The sequence below is a fragment of the Lactuca saligna genome, chromosome 8 (genome assembly GCF_052625555.1).
Source record: "Lactuca saligna cultivar CGN05327 chromosome 8, ASM5262555v1, whole genome shotgun sequence".
Taxonomy (NCBI): Eukaryota; Viridiplantae; Streptophyta; class Magnoliopsida; order Asterales; family Asteraceae; genus Lactuca; species Lactuca saligna.
The window spans coordinates 276,829,505-276,847,697 of record NC_136424.1 but is presented as its reverse complement, the minus strand read 5'-3'; the positions used below and the strand labels follow the sequence as shown (position 1 = coordinate 276,847,697).

The window sequence follows — 18,193 nt, the reverse complement described above, 5'->3', positions numbered from 1 at the left end:
ACAATGTAGCTTGAGAAATATATGCAAATGATATGTTGGATGGAACTGTTCATTATTTTATTTGGGGGGGGGGGGGTTACGTTTACTGAACAAAATGAATAACATGTTAAAAATCCAAGAATCCAAACATGCTTTTCTAATTAAATGAAAAGCATATTAAATAATGAAAGATCCATGTTATAACTTTGGTACAAAATTTTATTACCTTTTGTTAATATTCAAACAACATATTGTAATGGAGTTTTCTTCATGGTTTTGGTTCTTCACAGGGTTAATCTTAATGGTTTTGCAGCAGTTGTTATGGAATAGAATCTTGTATGCTAATGGATGCTATACGTCCATCTTTAGCTTTGTCGACTCCGTAGCCGACACGGGTAATGTTAAACAACTCGCCGCCATATCCCACAAAGATGTTCAGTCTCTTCAGTTTCCTTACGGTGAAACCTTCTTTCATAAACCCACCGGTAGTGCCTCTAGAGGACACCTCATCATCGATTTCCTGGGTAACTCATCATCGATTTGAAATGATTCATAGTTTTAGATATTTGATATCTTGTAAATAGTATCTAATAGAGTACGTACTATAATTGGATTAAACATCGCATTTAATTTTCTAGGAATAAAGTTATTCATGTGCTATGTAAATTAATGACTTTGCATTTTCTTGCTGTTCGTGAAGCTGAGAGTCTTGGGTTGCTACTAATACTACCGTTTATGCATGGTGCTGAGAGTGACAATGTGGTGGCATTGGGACCAGGAGTTAATTATGCAGTTGTGGCAGCAACAGCATTGGATACATCATTTCTTGAAGCAAGAGGGATTGTTGGTCCTATAGCAAAAAAATCTTTAGGAGTTCAATTGACATGGTTTAAGCCATAATTGGTTTCTATGTTCAGTAACGCCTCTAGTAATCGCACATTATTGCATATATTGGGATTTTATTGTATACACGCACATGCATATACAATACTAGAACATGAATTATAATATTTATATTAACTCTTCATATTTAAATCACGAATCTCTTCAAATACATTAATGTTTTTATTGACCAAAACTTTACAACCTTATAAAAAAAAGAAAAATAAAAAATTATTATTGATTATTAATTAATAATCATAAGTTAAAAACTCTTAAGTTGTAACAAATAGATATACATAAATTAGAAACTTTTGAGTTGTAGTGTGAGTTTCAAATGAATGCGTATTATTATTATTATTATTATTATTATTATTATTATTATTATTATTATTATTATTATTATCTAAATAATTGGTTTTGATGTATCATTTTAATCCCTTCAATTTATTAAACATAAAGATATTTAATTATAAATTTATAACATACATAGGTGCATATATGTGCTGAACAAATCACATATAATATATATTTTGGTAAATGTCATATGTAATTCTTGTACTAATATGGATAAATTACTTTCATGTGAAGAACATATCATGAGAAATCAATCATAATTACATATCAAACTTTATAAATTATGTTATTTTTTAAATATTGTTTTGTAAATATATTGTGTAGGATAACCCAACAAAAAAACATAACTGAAAATAAACATAACCAAAATAGAAAAACTACAATCAAACAAATAAGAACACTGGGTGGTTGAATATATAAAAAAAATGTTACATAAATTTTCATTTAAATCAAAAGAAAAAACTAACATTCGTCTACTTTGCTCTAACAAAAAATAAACTATATCTGTTTTCTGAATCTATTCTCTTCATTTAACATCATTCAACCATAGAAACTTGATGACAATTCTTCACTAACCTACAATCAAAATGTTTTTTTCTTGAAAAAGAAAACTCAGAAAGATATTCCAAGCAAAACATTGATGTGTGGAGAGTCACATTCAAGATTGAGTAATAGACACAAATCACAAATAAAGATCAAATGAGAAACTAAATATAAAGAAAGAATAGAATAGCTTCAATTGTTTTGGTTGAAAGAAAAATCATATTACAATTATCATCGATGCGACATAACCCATTTCTTCAAATTATCATATTTGGATCGTGAATGTTTCAACTATATGAAAGGTTTTGAATCACAATACCTTTAACCAAATGATGACTTTTTGTAAGAAAAATGCACTGTCACACCCCAAAACCACGAATGGCGGAAACGTTCAGGGGTGGAGGATGTCATGTACAGTATGACAATAGTGTAAAATAGTAAACAAGCAACAACATCATCCATCACATTATAAGTAAAGTTTTAATACATGTGTGTTCTTTCATTGTAATAAGACACCAAAAATACATAATCAAAATAAAAGACGAGACTTGTCTGCTCCATCTTCTCAAAACATGACCACCATACCTGTCTACTGATGACCTGAGAATACAAGTTATTTTGAAACAGAGTATCAGCTTTAAAGCTGGTGAATTCATAAGTATTTAAGTGTCATTTTCTTGCTTTGATAAACTGTTATGAATGTCATGTAAAAACCTTTAAGTAAGACAGTTGATATAAGTATGAAAAACCCTAAGAAATCCCTTATTTCCTAGTAGTATGAAATGTAGTCTTCTACCAAGACCCGAATGTTTTGTTATGACAATGTAGTCTTCTACCAAGACCCAAATGTTTTGTAAGTAAAATGATAGTTTTCCTTCTTTTTTACTACTACAAACAGTAATTGGTCTAACTTATTGTTTATGTGAATATATCACAAAATAAAGTAAATAGGAAAAATATAACATGTAAGTGTTATCCCTGGATACTAGGACTAACACGCCATCGCAGTAAGCGATATGAATAACCTAATGAACATCCGATGATTGTCCAATTGTCCTCTGCAGTAGCAGCAGGTTGGAGGAAGGGTTAGTTCCGTAGCCGAATCCTAATACAAGTGGTAACCTAATGATCATCCGAAGATTTTCATCTCATCCTCTGTTGCAACAGCAGGATGGAGGCATGGTTAGTTACGATATCAATCTATCTATTATAAGTGATAACCTTAGACATTCGTGGATGTTCATCACCCAGTGGTGCTAACAGCTGGGTTCCGCAATGGTTAGTCCCATCTAGACATCCCATCGAACAGGGATAGGCAGGAAAATTTACACAAAAGGTACGAATAAATCTTCCTTATAACTCTAGGTACAAGTATCCAGGTAAGTGAATATAGGATAATGTATCTATGTAACAATACTCATGTATGGTATTCATGTATCATGTAAGCATATGTAAATGTACTCATGTATCATGTAATCATATGTAAATGTACTCATGTATATGGTAATGTACTGGTATTGACTCATGAATGAACTGACTCTGGTGTGATTCCTTATAATAGGAATAATGTTTTGTTTCTTCTAACTATCCCTATGATAATTAACTGAAAGGCAATTGTTTGTTCAAGAAGGTAAATGTAATGGTTTTGCAAGGTATCTAAGAGTTTTGAATAATAATTTAGAGTGACTTGATGTCATGTTAATAAACATTGCAAACTAATACTTTTGTTATCAAGGAATTTTAAGATGGAAAACCATTTCATGCATCACATTTTGTAGTGTGTGAAATCTGCTGGATGAAAACATAGTTATAAAATACATATGAGTGATTTAATAACATGTTGTTTTCTACTTGTATTCCCCCCCCCCCTCATTAAAGCATTTAAAATCATTTCAAATATTCATTTAGGGGTATGAACTCATCTGTAGATGGTGGTTTGGATAAACTGGACGGTGTAGGATTGTTAGGTGTCAAGTGAGGACTTGTACACGCACTACGATCGTAATGAACATATAATCACACATATATGCACTCAATTAGTCTTAAATTACTAATTGATAATGTTAAGACATCCTAGAACATAATAAACACTTTATATAAGTGTTATAAGCCCTAAGGATTGCATCTAAGCTATTGTGGGACAAGGCACTTGGGTTTAGGGTTCCAAAGGACCCTGTACTTGAGTTTACTCTCCAAATAACCTCACACATGGAGTTTACTCTCCATATAACCTAACACATGGAGTTTACAGTTGTAAACTCTTGACTTTACGGCCGTCAGCTCCAAGACTTAATGTTCTTGGTTGTTTTGAGGTGTTAAATGATCCCTAGAAGTATTCCAACTTGGTGGTTTAATTCTTGAAAGGGTTTAAGGCATAGAAACACTCCTTTGAGGAGTTTACGGCCCTAAGGCCATTTCCTTTGGATTTTACTGTCGTAAACTCCCTTTGAATGGTGTTTTTGATGGTTTCAATTCTCTTGCACATGTGGTATGGGTCTTAGACTTTTATCCCAAGCATATGAAGGCCTTAGGCACACTTTGGTGCCTTTGTTTGATCTTCACGGCCCAAGAACCTTATTAGGGACGTGAACTCACTTTGAGGGGTGTTTTGATGTGTTCAGGGTCCTTGATTTAAGTGGAAACAATTCCATGTAAATGTCTAAGGCTTTAGGTGGCTTAAAAGCACCCTTTTGTCCATGATTTTGGAGTTCACGGTCCAGGATAATCTAGGGCCGTGAACACCTAAACATGGGTGATTCTTTGTTGTTTTCTTGTCCCTAATACACTTGTATACAAGTCCAAGGTAGTATCATATCACGGGGATAGGGCTAGGATTTATTTCGGGAGTTTACCTCCCAAGAACACCTTGGGGAGTAAACTCCTAAATCTGGTTATTTAGCTATCTCAATCATGTTATAAACACATAATAAGCTTTGTATCAATACTAGAGAGAGTTACTCACGTTTTGGGATAAAAAGCCGAAGATCCGTGAGAGAGAAAATGGCTTTTCTCTAGTTGGAAATGCGAAGAATGAATGAATTTGGTTCAGAATATAATAGAGTGTTGGAATAACAGTGTTGCACAAAACCGTAGTGCATCCACTCTCCTGATATTTCCAGAAGTGTAAACCCTAAATTACTCAAAGTTATACGGAAAAGTTTGAAAGTTTTCTATGACTGATACAACTTCTATTGAAGTGATATTGTTTATACAGAATGGAAATTCAGGGTTGTCACATCATCCCCCCGTTATAAGGAATTTCATCCCGAAATTAGAATTTATGAAAATAAGAAGTTACAATTAACTATGCAAAAAGATGAGGGTATTTTAGTTTCATCTGATCCTCTCGTTCCCATGTGAATTCAGGTCGACGCTTTACGTTCCAACGTACCTTCACTATCGGGATACGACTCTGCTTTGTTTGCTTGACCTCTCGGTCCATGATCTCTATTGGTTCCTCCACGAAGTTGAGGCTCTCGTTGAGTGGAATAAATAAGAGTCTCGTCGGATAGACACTTTTTCAAGTTCGAGACGTGGAAGGTAGGATGTACGTTACTGAGTTCGTGCGATAGATTAAGTTTGTAAGCTACAGGGCCGATTCTCGCGAGAATCTCGAAAGGCCCTATGTATCTTGGATTGAGCTTCCCACTCTTTCCAAAGATTATTAAGCCCTTCCAGCGTGAGACCTTTAGTAGGAATCGGTCGCCTACCTGGAATTTTAACGGTTTCCTTCGCTTGTCAGCGTAGCTTTTCTATCGGTCTCTAGAGGCTTTCAATCGTGCACGAATTTGAACGATCTTCTCTGTCGTTTCCCGAATGATCTCCAGACCCGTGAGAGTGCTTTCGGGAACTCGTCCCTTAGCTAACTGGGTATCACCCACCTCAGCCTAGCACAGAGGGGATCTACACTTTCGGCCATAGAGGGCCTAGAATGGAGTTGCCTTTATGCTCGTGTGATAACTATTGTTGTAGGAAAATTCAACGAGGGGTAAATGGGTATCCCAAGCTTTTCCAAATTCAATCACACAGACACGCAACATATCTTCTATGGTTTCGATAGTTCTCTCACTTTTCCCGTCGGTCTGTCGATGGTAGGCTTTACTCATGTCCAGCCTAGTTCCTACGGAACTTTGTAATGACTGCCAGAACCTCGAAGTGAATCTACTATCTCTGTCTGAGATAATAGATAAAGGAACACCGTGCAGCCTTACAATTTCCCTAATGTAAGTTCTTGTAAGTTTCTCCATCTTGTCTGTTTCTTTGATCGGCAGGAAGTGTGCAAGTAATATTCTTTCCGACTTAGGGCGTCGGCTACCACATTTGCTTTACCCGGATGATAACGAATTTCGCACTCGTAATCACTGAGTAGCCCTAGCCACCGTCGTTGTCTCATGTTGAGCTCTTTCTGGTCGAAGATGTGTTGTAGACTCATGTGGTTTGTAAAGATCGTGCTTTTTGTACCATACAGGTAGTGTCTCCAGATCTTTAGAGCAAATATGACTGCTCCTAGTTCAAGATCACGGGTGGTGTAGTTAACCTCATGTGTCTTCAGCTGTCTCGAGGCATAGGCTTGATTTACCTCGCTGCATCAGAACACATCCGAGTCCTTGATTGGATGCATCGCAATAGACAATGAAGTCTTCTATCCCTTCAGGGAGGGATAGTATCGGTGCAGTGCACAAGGCTTGTTTGAGTGTTTGGAACGCTCTTTCCTATTTCTCTTCCAAGTCAAAGGCCACGCCTTTCTGGGTCAAGGCTGTATTCCTTCTTCGCTAACAACATGACCCAAAAATTGACGAATTTCTGTGATAGTAGCCAGCGAGACCTAGAAATTGACGAATTCCTGTAGGTGTCTTCGGTGCTGACCAGTTCTCAATGGCCTTGATTTTGGAAGGGTCCATGTGTATTCCTTCTTCTCTAACAACATGACCCAAAAATTCGACTCGTCGAATCCAAAATTCGCACTTGCAGAACTTCGCATAGAGCTTCTCCGCTTGCAATGTTTCTAAGATTCTAAAGAGATGTTGACTATGATCCTCCTTACTTCGAGAGTAGATGAGTATGTCATTAACGAAGATGATGATGAACTGATCCAAATAAGGACGACACACCCTATTCATCAGATCCATGAATACTATGGGTGCATTAGTTAATCCGAAGGACATCACTACAAACTTGTAGTCTCCATAACGAGTTCGGAAGGCTGTCTTGGGAACATCCTCCTGTAACACTCGTAGCTGGTGATATCCGGATCGTAGATCTATCTTCGAGAAGTAGTTGGCTCCTTGAAGTTGATCAAATAAATCGTCAATGCGGGGTAAAGGATAACGATTTTTAATGGTAAGTTTGTTGAGTTCTCTATAGTCGATGCACATGCGAAACGATCCATCTTTCTTCTTGACGAACAAGACCGGTGTTCCCCATGGTGAGAAGCTTGGCCTAATGAATCCTTTCTTGAGAAGTTCATTAAGTTGACTGGAAAGTTCCTGCATCTCGGCTGGTGCCAGACGATAAGGAGACTTGGCTACTAGGGTAGCTCTTGGCACTAAGTTGATTCTGAACTCAACTTGGCATTGCGGTGGTAAACCGAGAAGTTCTTATGGGAAGATGTCTAGAAAGTCGCGTACCTCTGGGATGTTCTTAATGTCTTTCATATCTTGACTCGTATCAACGACGTGTGCGAGGAATGCATGATATTCCTTTCGCAAGCACTTCTGGGCTTGAATGCATGAAATGATGCGAAGGCTTGTACTAGGTTTGTCGCAGTAGATAATTAAGGTTTCATTGTTAGGAAGATTAAGACGAACTGCTTTTTCAAAGCACATGATGTCGGCACAAAGAAGACTTAACCAATGCATGCCGATGATAACATCGAAACATTTAATTTGGATTGGAATGAGATCTATCTTGAAGGTATGGCCATCTAAAGTTAAGGTACAACCTACGTATATGCGGTTAGTACTCTCAGTCTTCCCGTTAGCCATTTCTACCGTGAATGAACTATCTAATGCACATGTTTTTGTTTAAGCAGGTGTGCAAATTTGTGACTTATGAAACTTCTCTCTGCTCCACTATCGAAAAGTATGCAAGCATAAGAGTTATCGAGGAGAAACGTACCAGTAACTATCGTAGGATCAGCTACCGCTTCCTCGTGGCCTAGGGCCATAACTCTTCCTACTCCTCCAGCTATCCCCGCTTTAGGGCAGTTCCTCTTGTACTGGCCCACTTCGCCATAATCGTAGCAAGTTTGGCCCATACCAGCATCAGGAACCTGGGCGGCCTGAGCTGTGGGAGTCGTGCAGAAACGGACTGTGTGTCCCTTCCTGTTGCAGTTAGAGCACTGCATCTCCTTGCAAGGTCCGTGGTGGTGGAAGTTGCACTTGGTGCACTTCCGAAGGGTTCCGGGATATGGTTTTTCCGGTAAGGGGTTCCAAGGGACAACAGGAGTTACTGTGGCAGCATTGATTGCCACAAGTTGTTTTCTCTTGGAGGATTCTTGCGAAGCCCCTCTTTTCCTCTTATTCCACCCCTTCCTGTTGTTGTCAGGGTTGGATTTTTGTGGTACGGATTTAGGGATTGTTGGGTTCTTGTGTTTCCCGTGGTCTATGAGAGGTTGTGCCAGCTCCTTGGCACTATCAAAAGTGACAGGCTTGGAAGCTAATACACTTGATTGGATCTGGGGAGACAGCCCCCAGATATATCTCTCCATCTTCTTGCTTTCGAGAGCAACCATATTAGGGCATAGGATTGCCAGATCACAGAACCTATTAGTGTAGGTTCCTATGTCGGATCAAACCATTTGCAGGCTCCAGAGTTCCTGCTCGAGTTTTTGTATTTCTCCCTGAGGATAGTACTCTCTCATCAGCATGTCCTTCAAGTGTTCCCAGCTGATGGAATGTGCCACAAACTAGAGTCAGATATTTAACTTGGTCGTTCCACCATGTTAGTGCCCTGTCAGAGAAGGTACAAGCTGCGAACTTGAACTTGTTGCTTTCTTGGCAAGCGCAAATTTCAAAGACAGATTCCATCTTTTCAATCCACTGCCTTAACACCATAACCCCACCAGTACCATTGAAGCTGCGGGGCTTGGCGTTCGTGAAGTCTTTATAGGTGCATTCCTGAGGGTGTCCATAGCTTTCGCCCTGGTTCGAAGGAGGCGCACATGTTCCCAATCCACTAGGGATAGGAGTGTTGATTGCTGACACAGCAGTTGCAATTGCTGCTGTGAAAGTTGCCTGGAACATGTTGGCGTCGAAGGGGTTAGGTGGTTGAGGAGGTTGAGGTTGTGGTGGTGGTGGAGGTGGTGGTATCGGTGCATCGTTGTTTGGGTTACACCTGGGATTTCTATGTGGTGGCATCTTTAACTATATGTTTAAAAGGTGACGGCATGGATAAGAATAAATGAATAATGACTGTGTCTTATGGACTAACTCCCCATAGCCCAACAACAAATGAATAGAATGACTAAATGAAGATGACAGCATTTGGATAATAATTTCCATATGATTAGATATCTGTCAATAATACTGGAATTACAGATGTAACTAGTTTAGGAAAAATGGCCTAGAAGCAGGCCTTACATCAACCAAGATGGAAAATTTTGACAGAATTAAGACTAGATCAAGACCTAATAGGTCTAAGATTTCTAAAGACAGGAAATTAGACCAAAGTTTTACATAAACTAGGTTATATACAAAAGATGAGTCGTCGAGATTCTATCGGCGACGAGAACTGCTAGCATGAGTTGTTGATCCTGATAGTAGACGTTCCATGTCCCTCATACGACTGTCATCTCTTGCTTGCTGAGCTCGAAGTTCCCTAACTTCAGCTCGAGTTTGAGTAAGTTCCCTCCGCAGAGCTATATTGCAGACTAGAGTTCTTTCATGAGCAGACTCTAGTTGGCGAATGCGGATAGTGTTAACGCCAGAGTTGGCGTCAACCTCCAAGACTTGATTGATAGTTGCTTGGGTCATTATCGTGTTTCGAGAAATCCTATTAACCATGATTGGTAGGACTCTATCAGTAGAACCTCCTTCAGCGAGGTTGTAGAGACTTCAGTCTCCATTGTAGGGAATGGGTTGACCCTGTTCATGACTACATGTATTCAAGTTAGTAGCCACAGAGGTGTGGGTCCTTGAAATGCAGGACGAGGGTTCAGGTTAGGTTTTTGAGCATCTTGGGGTAGGTTGTTGACTTCAAGCTCTAAGTTAGAACTATCGGAAAAAACCTCAGCATGGTGATCATCCAAAGGGATTGGGTGATCATCTTCTGGTTCTGCCTCTAGCCAACCAGAATTGCCTTGGTTTGGAAAGTACGGATCGCCATGGTGAAATCCATCCATTAAAATCTACGCGAGAAAAGGGATATAAGAAATAGCTATATAGGCGAACTAACTAAGATAATTAGAGTAAGATCAAATACCCTTATGGTATTTCTTTATGGTTGTGTTGGTAAGTTTTTAAACTTGTTGCCACATCACAACCATTCTTGGGCATATGCTAATCACTCCTTGGACCAGCATAGTTGATCAGGCTATGCCATTCCCAAGACTGACTATATATCCCCAGGCTTACTTGTGATATTCAACAATCGTAATACTTTTGTTCTGGTCATTGTGACACTGGTTTTAGTATGAATGCAGGCTTGTATACTTTATTAAATATTTTATTATTTAAAAGTATTACACTTAGACAGATTGTTTTAATCCCAATGTATTTATAGTTAGTATATCTTTTATGGGTTGATATACTATATTCACTATAAACAATGCTCTGATACCAATCTGTCACACCCCAAAACCATGAACAGCAGAAACGTTCAGGGGTGGAGGACGTCATGTATAGTATCACATCAGTGTAAAATAGTAAACAAGCAACAACATCATCCATTGCATTATAAGTAAAGTTTTAATACATGTGTGTTCTTTCATTGTAATAAAACACCAAAAATACATAATAAAAATAAAAGACGAGACTTGTCTGCTCCTTCTTCTCAAAACCTGGCCACCATACCTGTCTACTGATGACCTGAGAATACAAGTTATTTTAAAAGAGCGTATCATCTTTAAAGCTGGTGAATTCATAAGTATTTAAGTGTCATTGTCTTGCTTTTATAAACAGTTATGAATGTCATATAAAAACCTTTAAGTAACACAGTTGATATAAGTATGAAAAACCGTAAGAAATCCCTTATTTCCTACTAGTATGAAATGTAGTCTTCTACCAAGACCTGAATGTTTTGTTATGACAATGTAGTCTTCTACCAAGACCCGAATGTTTTGTTATGACAATGTAGTCTTCTACCAAGACCCGAATGTTTTGTAAGTAAAATGATAGTTTTTCCTTCTTTTTTACTACTACAAACAGTAATTGGTCTAACTCATTGTTTATGTGAATATATCACAAAATAAAATAAATAGGAAAAATATAACCATGTATGTGCTATCCCTGGATACCAAGACTAATGCACCATCGCAGTAAGTGATATGAAAACCTAATGAACATCCGAAGATTGTCCAATTATCCTCTATAGTAGCAACAGGTTGGAGAAAGGGTTAGTCCCGTAGCCGACTCCTAATACAAGTGCTAACCTAATGATCATCCGAAGATTTTCATCTCATCCTCTGTTGCAACATCAGGATGGAGGAATGGTTAGCTCCAATATCAATCTATCTATTATAAGTGATAACCTTAGACATCCGTGGATGTTCATCACCCAGTGGTGCTAACAGCTGGGTTCCGGAATGGTTAGTCCCATCTAGACATCCCGTCGAACAGGGATAGGCAGGAAAATCTACACAGAAGGTACAAATAAATCTTCCTCATAACTATAGGTACAAGTATCCAGGTAAGTGAATACAGGATAATGTATCTATGTAACAGTACTCATGTATGGTATTCATGTATCATGTATGTATATGTAAACGTACTCATGTATCATGTAATCATATGTAAATGTACTCAGGTATCAGGTAATGTACTGGTATTGACTCCTGAATGAACTGACTCTGGTGTGATTCCTTGTAATAGGAATAATGTTTTGTTTCTTCTAACTATCCCTATGATAATTAACTAAAAGGCAATTGTTTGTTCAAGAAGGTAAATGTAATGGTTTTGCAAGGTATCTAAGAGTTTTGAATAATAATTAAGAGGGAATTGATGTCATGTTAATAAACATTTCAAAACTAATACTTTTGTTATCAAGGTATTTTAAGATGGAAAACCATTTCATGCATCACATTTTGTAGTATGTGAAATCTGCTAGATGAAAACACAATTATAAAATACATATGAGTGATTTAATAACATGTTGTTTTCTACTTGTATTCCCCCCCCCCCCCCCCCATTAAAGCATTTAAAATCATTTAAAATATTCATTTAGGGGTATGAACTCACCTGTAGATGGTGGTTTGGATGAACTGGACGGTGTAGGATTGTTAGGTGTCAAGTGAGGACTTGTACACACACTACGATCCTAGTGAACATATAATCACACATATATGCACTCAATTAGTCTTAAATTACTAATTGATAATGTTAAGACATCCTAGAACATAATAAACACTATATATAAGTGTTATAAGCCCTAAGGATTGCATCTAAGCTATTGTGGGACAAGGCACTTGGGTTTAGGGTTCCAAAGGACCCTATACTTGAGTTTACTCTCCAAATAACCTCACACATGGAGTTTACTCTCCATATACACTAAAACATGGAGTTTACGGCCGTAAACTCCAAGACTTAACGTTCTTGGTTGTTTTGAGGTGTTAAATGATCCCTAGAAGTATTCCAATTTGGTGGTTTAATTCTTGGAAGGGTTTAAGGCATAGAAACACTCCCTTGAGGACTTTACGGCCCGAAGGCCATTTCCTTTGGAGTTTACTGCCATAAACTCCCTTGGAATGGTGTTTTTGATGCTTTCATGTCTCTTTCACGTGTGGTATGGGTCTTAGGCTTTTATCCCAAGCATATGAAGGCCTTAGGCACACTTTGGTGCCTTTGTTTGATGTTCACGGCCCAAGAACCTTATTAGGGTCGTGAACTCACTTTGAAGGGTGTTTTGATGTGTTTAAGGTCCTTGATTTAAGTGGGAACAATTCCATGTAAATGTCTAAGGCTTTAGGTGCCTTAAAAGCACCCTTTTGTCCATGATTTTGGAGTTCACGGTCCAAGATCATATTGGGTCGTGAACACCTAAACTTGGGTTATTCTTTGTTGTTTTCTTGTCCCTAATACACTTCTATACAAGTCCAAGGTAGTATCATATCACGGGAACAGGGCTAGGCTTTATTTCGGGAGTTTACCTCCCAAGAACACCTTGGGGAGTAAACTCCTAAATCTAGCTATTTATCTATCTCAATCATGTTATAAACACATAATAAGCTTTCTAACACTACTAGAGAGAGTTACTCACGTTTTGGGATAAAAACACGAAGATCCATGAGAGAGAAAATGCTTTTTCTCTAGTTGGAAATGCGAATAATGAATAAATTTGGTTCAGAATTCTATTTATAGTCCTGAGATCTTTGGCAGAAAATATTTTATTCCGGAAATGATCTCTAATATAATAGAGTGTTGGAATAACAGTGTTGCACAAAACCCTAGTGCATCCACTCTCCTGATATTTCTTGAAGTGTAAACCCTAAATTACTCAAACTTATACGGAAAAGTCTTAAAGTTTACTATCACTGATATAACCTCTATTGAAATGATACTGTTTATACAGAATGGAAATTCTGGGTTGTCACATGCACTAATATAACTACATACATAATAAGAGAATGCAAAATATTATAGGAAATTTATAGATATTATAAATGTTATTAACTAAGGAATATAAAAAGATATGTAGGTTTCAAATCAATATGGTTTGAGAAAACAAAATATCTCTAAACATATGATTTTGAATGTTATGGTTTGTGAAAACAAAATATATCTAAACATATTATTTTGAATGGTCTCCTTTATACTACTGGAAAAAATATATAACATGATCAAACTATGAGTAAAAAATGATACATTCATCCAGAACCTTGACTTGTAGAGCTTTTTTAGAGACTCCATCACTGCAAATACATTCTAAAAGAATTATGCCTATTAAAATATTTACTTTTCATTTTCTTATGACATCCTTCTTACATGTAAGAGTTTATATAGCATATTTGATGTTTAATGCTAAATTAATTACTTAGAAGACATTTGAAAAGTCATTTGAAAATATGAAAAGACAAAGGAGTTTCAAATCAATGTAGTGCTTAGAAATATAGTAATTTGAAAATATGAAAATACAATGGAGTTTCAAATCAATGTAGTGCTTAGAAAAAATGCTTACATTATAAGATATATAGATATAGATACAGATTATAATTGTCTAAAAAGTCAAAGATTATTGTTTATAGTTTTGAGATTCAAAACTATTTAGTGAGTCCTATTGGTAGACTGTATAAAGTCAATTGGACGTTCTTTGATCCTAATGGGATAGATACGAGGAACCGATTACAACACTGCAATATTTAACTATAATCCAATTGAGGAGGTCGAATCATACGTTCCTCTTGTTATTGATACCATCATCTCAGCAGTCAATCTAACTAATCAAATCATTCAAAATATATCTTAAACTATCACCACCAACAAGAACACCACTTACAATTTTAATTTCCTTTTAATTCTAGTGTATGATTTTGTCAAGGATTTTAAATACAGGAGGTAATTGATATGGGGGCTCCAACACTGGTTGTTCCAGGAACCTTTCCAATTGGGTGTTCTAGTTCAAATCTAATAGTTCGTGCTTCTAAAAATAGAAATGATTATGATAACAGAACCGTTGTCTCATCAGGTATTCTCCACTTGAATTTGGTACAAAACATGTTATAATATTGCTAGTGCTCCACGATTTACCATGTTATTGAGTAATTTAGTACCTTGATTTGCGTTCTTTTTGGGATGGAATTCAAAATTTTCAGGATTCACAAATCCGGTTTTGAAGTTGTGTTGTGGAGGTGGAGGCCTATACAACTACAACATCAATCCATCATCGCAATATGGACATGTATTTGCGACTGTGTGTGATGACCCAGATGCGTATGCTTACTAGGATGGAATACACTTTACAAAAGATGTATATAGAATAATTTTCAAAAGTTTATTTCAAGGCTAATATACATCACCCCGCTTTAATTCCTTGTGTCCTACTCCTACACCTACATTAACATCACAAGTTGGTATTGCTTTATCGAGATCACAAATACAACATTGACCTATCAGAGCATGCAAAGACATGTACTTTCCACTTAAAATGCATTACAAATATTTCATAAATTGTTAGTGTTTATGTAAACTACATACATAATTAAAATAAAATAATTGGCATCCACAATTCGTATAGTTTAATGAAAAAACTTGAATAAAATAGAATGTCTAGGAATTATTGTAATCATTTAATGGATTAAAATCAACCAAATTGGTTTAAAATAAATGGCGTTTAATGGATACTGGTTATGACCGAAAGCGGGAGTGCCCGGTTCATTGTTTTTAATGTAGGGATATTTGGTACTTGTATTTAAATTCATGTGATGTGATTGAAATTGTATAATTAACTAAATAATGAATCTATTGAATTTAATAACATCAAAGAAAAACAATATATATTCCAAAAGTACAAAAGTAAAGGCCATTTGGTTCAGAAGATGTTTATGAAAGGATTTGGAATCCAAAGGAATTGTAATTCGCCATTGTTTTGGTTAGATGGAAATGAAATGAAACTCCATTACATTTCTTTGCTATTTTATGATAGATTTGTGAATTGTCACAACTGGCGTTTTTGCTAAGAAATTCTATCCGCATGAAAAACATCATCTATTGTAAGGCTTGTATTCTAAGTGAATACTACACTCTATGCTCGTTCATATACATCTCATATATGCAAATAAGGGTTCGAAACCCTAGAAATCCCGTCTCAAGTTCCTTTTAGACTAGGATTCTCTTATTGGGTGTAAAGGACCAATAAATCATTAATTCATCGATCTATAATATTTTGGGCCATTTGAGCCTAGAATGATGCATTCTACGTCCAATGGACCATGATGGGTCATAAATGATTTAATTAATCCTAATGGGCCATAAACCCATTCATTTTACCATTTTGGGCCGTGAAACTATAATCAAGGCCCAATGGGCCGAAAATCTCATCGTTTATACCCTTTTGGGTCATAAACTCTCAAATGGACCAACGAAAATAGAAAATTCCTAATGGGCCCATGTAATTTAAGACACCTCATCTTTAACTAGAGGTTCTCAATGTAAAATACATTACATATTTCCATGAATAGGCCCTCAATCCACCATGTAATGACCATTCTTCTCACTCTATTTCCTCCTTCTTAATCTCGGCCATAACTCCTTTCCCTCACCACTCTCCGTTCCACACTTCCAACACTATAATCCTCCTCTAGAATCTATCTATGTTTCTCACATTTTCATCCCTCAAAAATCCATGAATTAGAGTGTGTTCACCAAGGTTTTTTTCAAAGATCATCACTTATTTAGTAAGCTACTCTTTAAGCTTTATGATTAATGACATTTTATGAAAACTACATATATACAGTTTAGATCTAAAAAGTTTAGATCTGAAGTTAGAAAGTTTAGATTTCAAGGGAGAAGCTTCAGATCCAAGAGAAAAAGTTTAGATCTGAAAGATAAAGTTCATATCTGAAAAGAAAGAAGTATAGATCTTCATCCAACATACATCTCTGGTAAAAGTGTAATATATATATATATATATATATATATATATATATATATATATATATATATATATATAGACACACATAACACATAATTTATATAAAATATTTCATATCTATATGTAAGATGAAAGTAACTATGCACTCACCTGATAAGCTGATGATTCGGACAACACTTCGCTTCTTAAAATGATCTTCTTTGATGAAACAAGGAGGTTTGCTTGAAAACCAGACTCTGCGTGGGCAGAGTTTGAAACCGAAAAACTCTTTTTCTCGGAGCCTTCGAGCACTCCAGGGCTTCCTTATATTGCTAAGGAGGTACCCTAGCCTTTACGAGGTTAAGATAGTCTAGAGGTGTATAGAAAGAAAGAAAAGTTGCAAGATGTGAGAAAAACGCATGGCTTCAGACATCTATTTATCGCCGCTAGACTTCAGATTACGCTGGGCGTAGTCCTCGGGTATGCGGGGCGTTCCTTGGTACGCTGGACTTACTTATGTACGCAAAACATAGGAGCGAGGGTCATACAATGCGTGTCGCTCTTCAGATATATCTACATGGCTCGTTTCAGACCATGCAAGATGAGACTGATGGGTGTAATCTTCTCGTACGTTGGGCATACCTCGGACGCTAGCCGTCCCTTCTCTATGCGGGGCGTACGCTCGCACCCAGTCTTGCAATTTTGACATTACGATTGTAAAAATTCATAACTTTTGCATACCGGCTCTGTTTTTGACATTCTTTATATCCACGTGTAGGTGGGACCATACTCTAAAACTTTTGTTTAGACGTAGTCGGTTAATTTTGAATTTATTTTTAAAATTATATTTTTAACAGGCGGGACACAAAAAGCTTGTTAAAAATTGATAACTTCTTTATCTGACGTCCGTTTTTGTCTGTCTTTTTTACTGTTGAGCTACTATTAACGAGACTTTCGATTCTCGTTAATAGTTGTGTCGACCAATAATCGTTCGATCTACTATTCTAACTTCGGGTTGCATACTACTAAGCCGAAACTTGGAAAAATCATAACTTCCCCATACGAATTCATATTTGGATGTTCTTTTTATGCTCACTCTCGGTTTAACGAATGCTATTATTTTCGTTTAAATGACTATGGATAAAAAGTCTCTTATCGTAAGTTCATTATTTACATCTCGTAGTGTCGTGCCGGTTCTGTCGCGAAACTTCGATAGGCCATAACTTCTTCGTTATGATTCGGATTTTGGCATTCTTTATATATCCGGAATCCTTGTCATGACCACTACGACTTCTTTCATCGATATTCGGTTTATCTCACAGTTTATTTATGACGCTTATTTTCAGTTTATCACTTAAAATCGTATAATTCATATAATATTCAAGTAATTACTTTTTATTACTTCAAAATATGTTTCCATGGTTGACCTTGACTATTACATTATCTTACTAATGTATAGCCTAGAGACATGGGTGTTACAAAATAGACCTAGGGATAAATAGACTCAATACAACGTTGAGTTGATATATGGGTTGGATTAGACTCGGGGTGAAATAAACCCGATAGTGAAATAGATCCGGCATAGCCTTGAGCTGACATATATGCATGGTATCTGGTATTTTGGGAACTCACTGAGCATTGTGCTTATATTTTATGTTTAGGGTTTTAGGTACTTCCAGTTCGAAAGGAAAGGGTCTGACTTGATCGCAGTGCA

The 18,193-nt window shown here is 36.7% G+C and overlaps 1 pseudogene; it reads left to right on the top strand.

The window, feature by feature from the left end:
• The first annotated feature begins 235 nt into the window (after positions 1-235).
• Positions 236-14,853, top strand: LOC145010678 (GDSL esterase/lipase At1g28590-like; annotated as a pseudogene).
• The last annotated feature ends 3,340 nt before the right edge of the window (positions 14,854-18,193 follow it).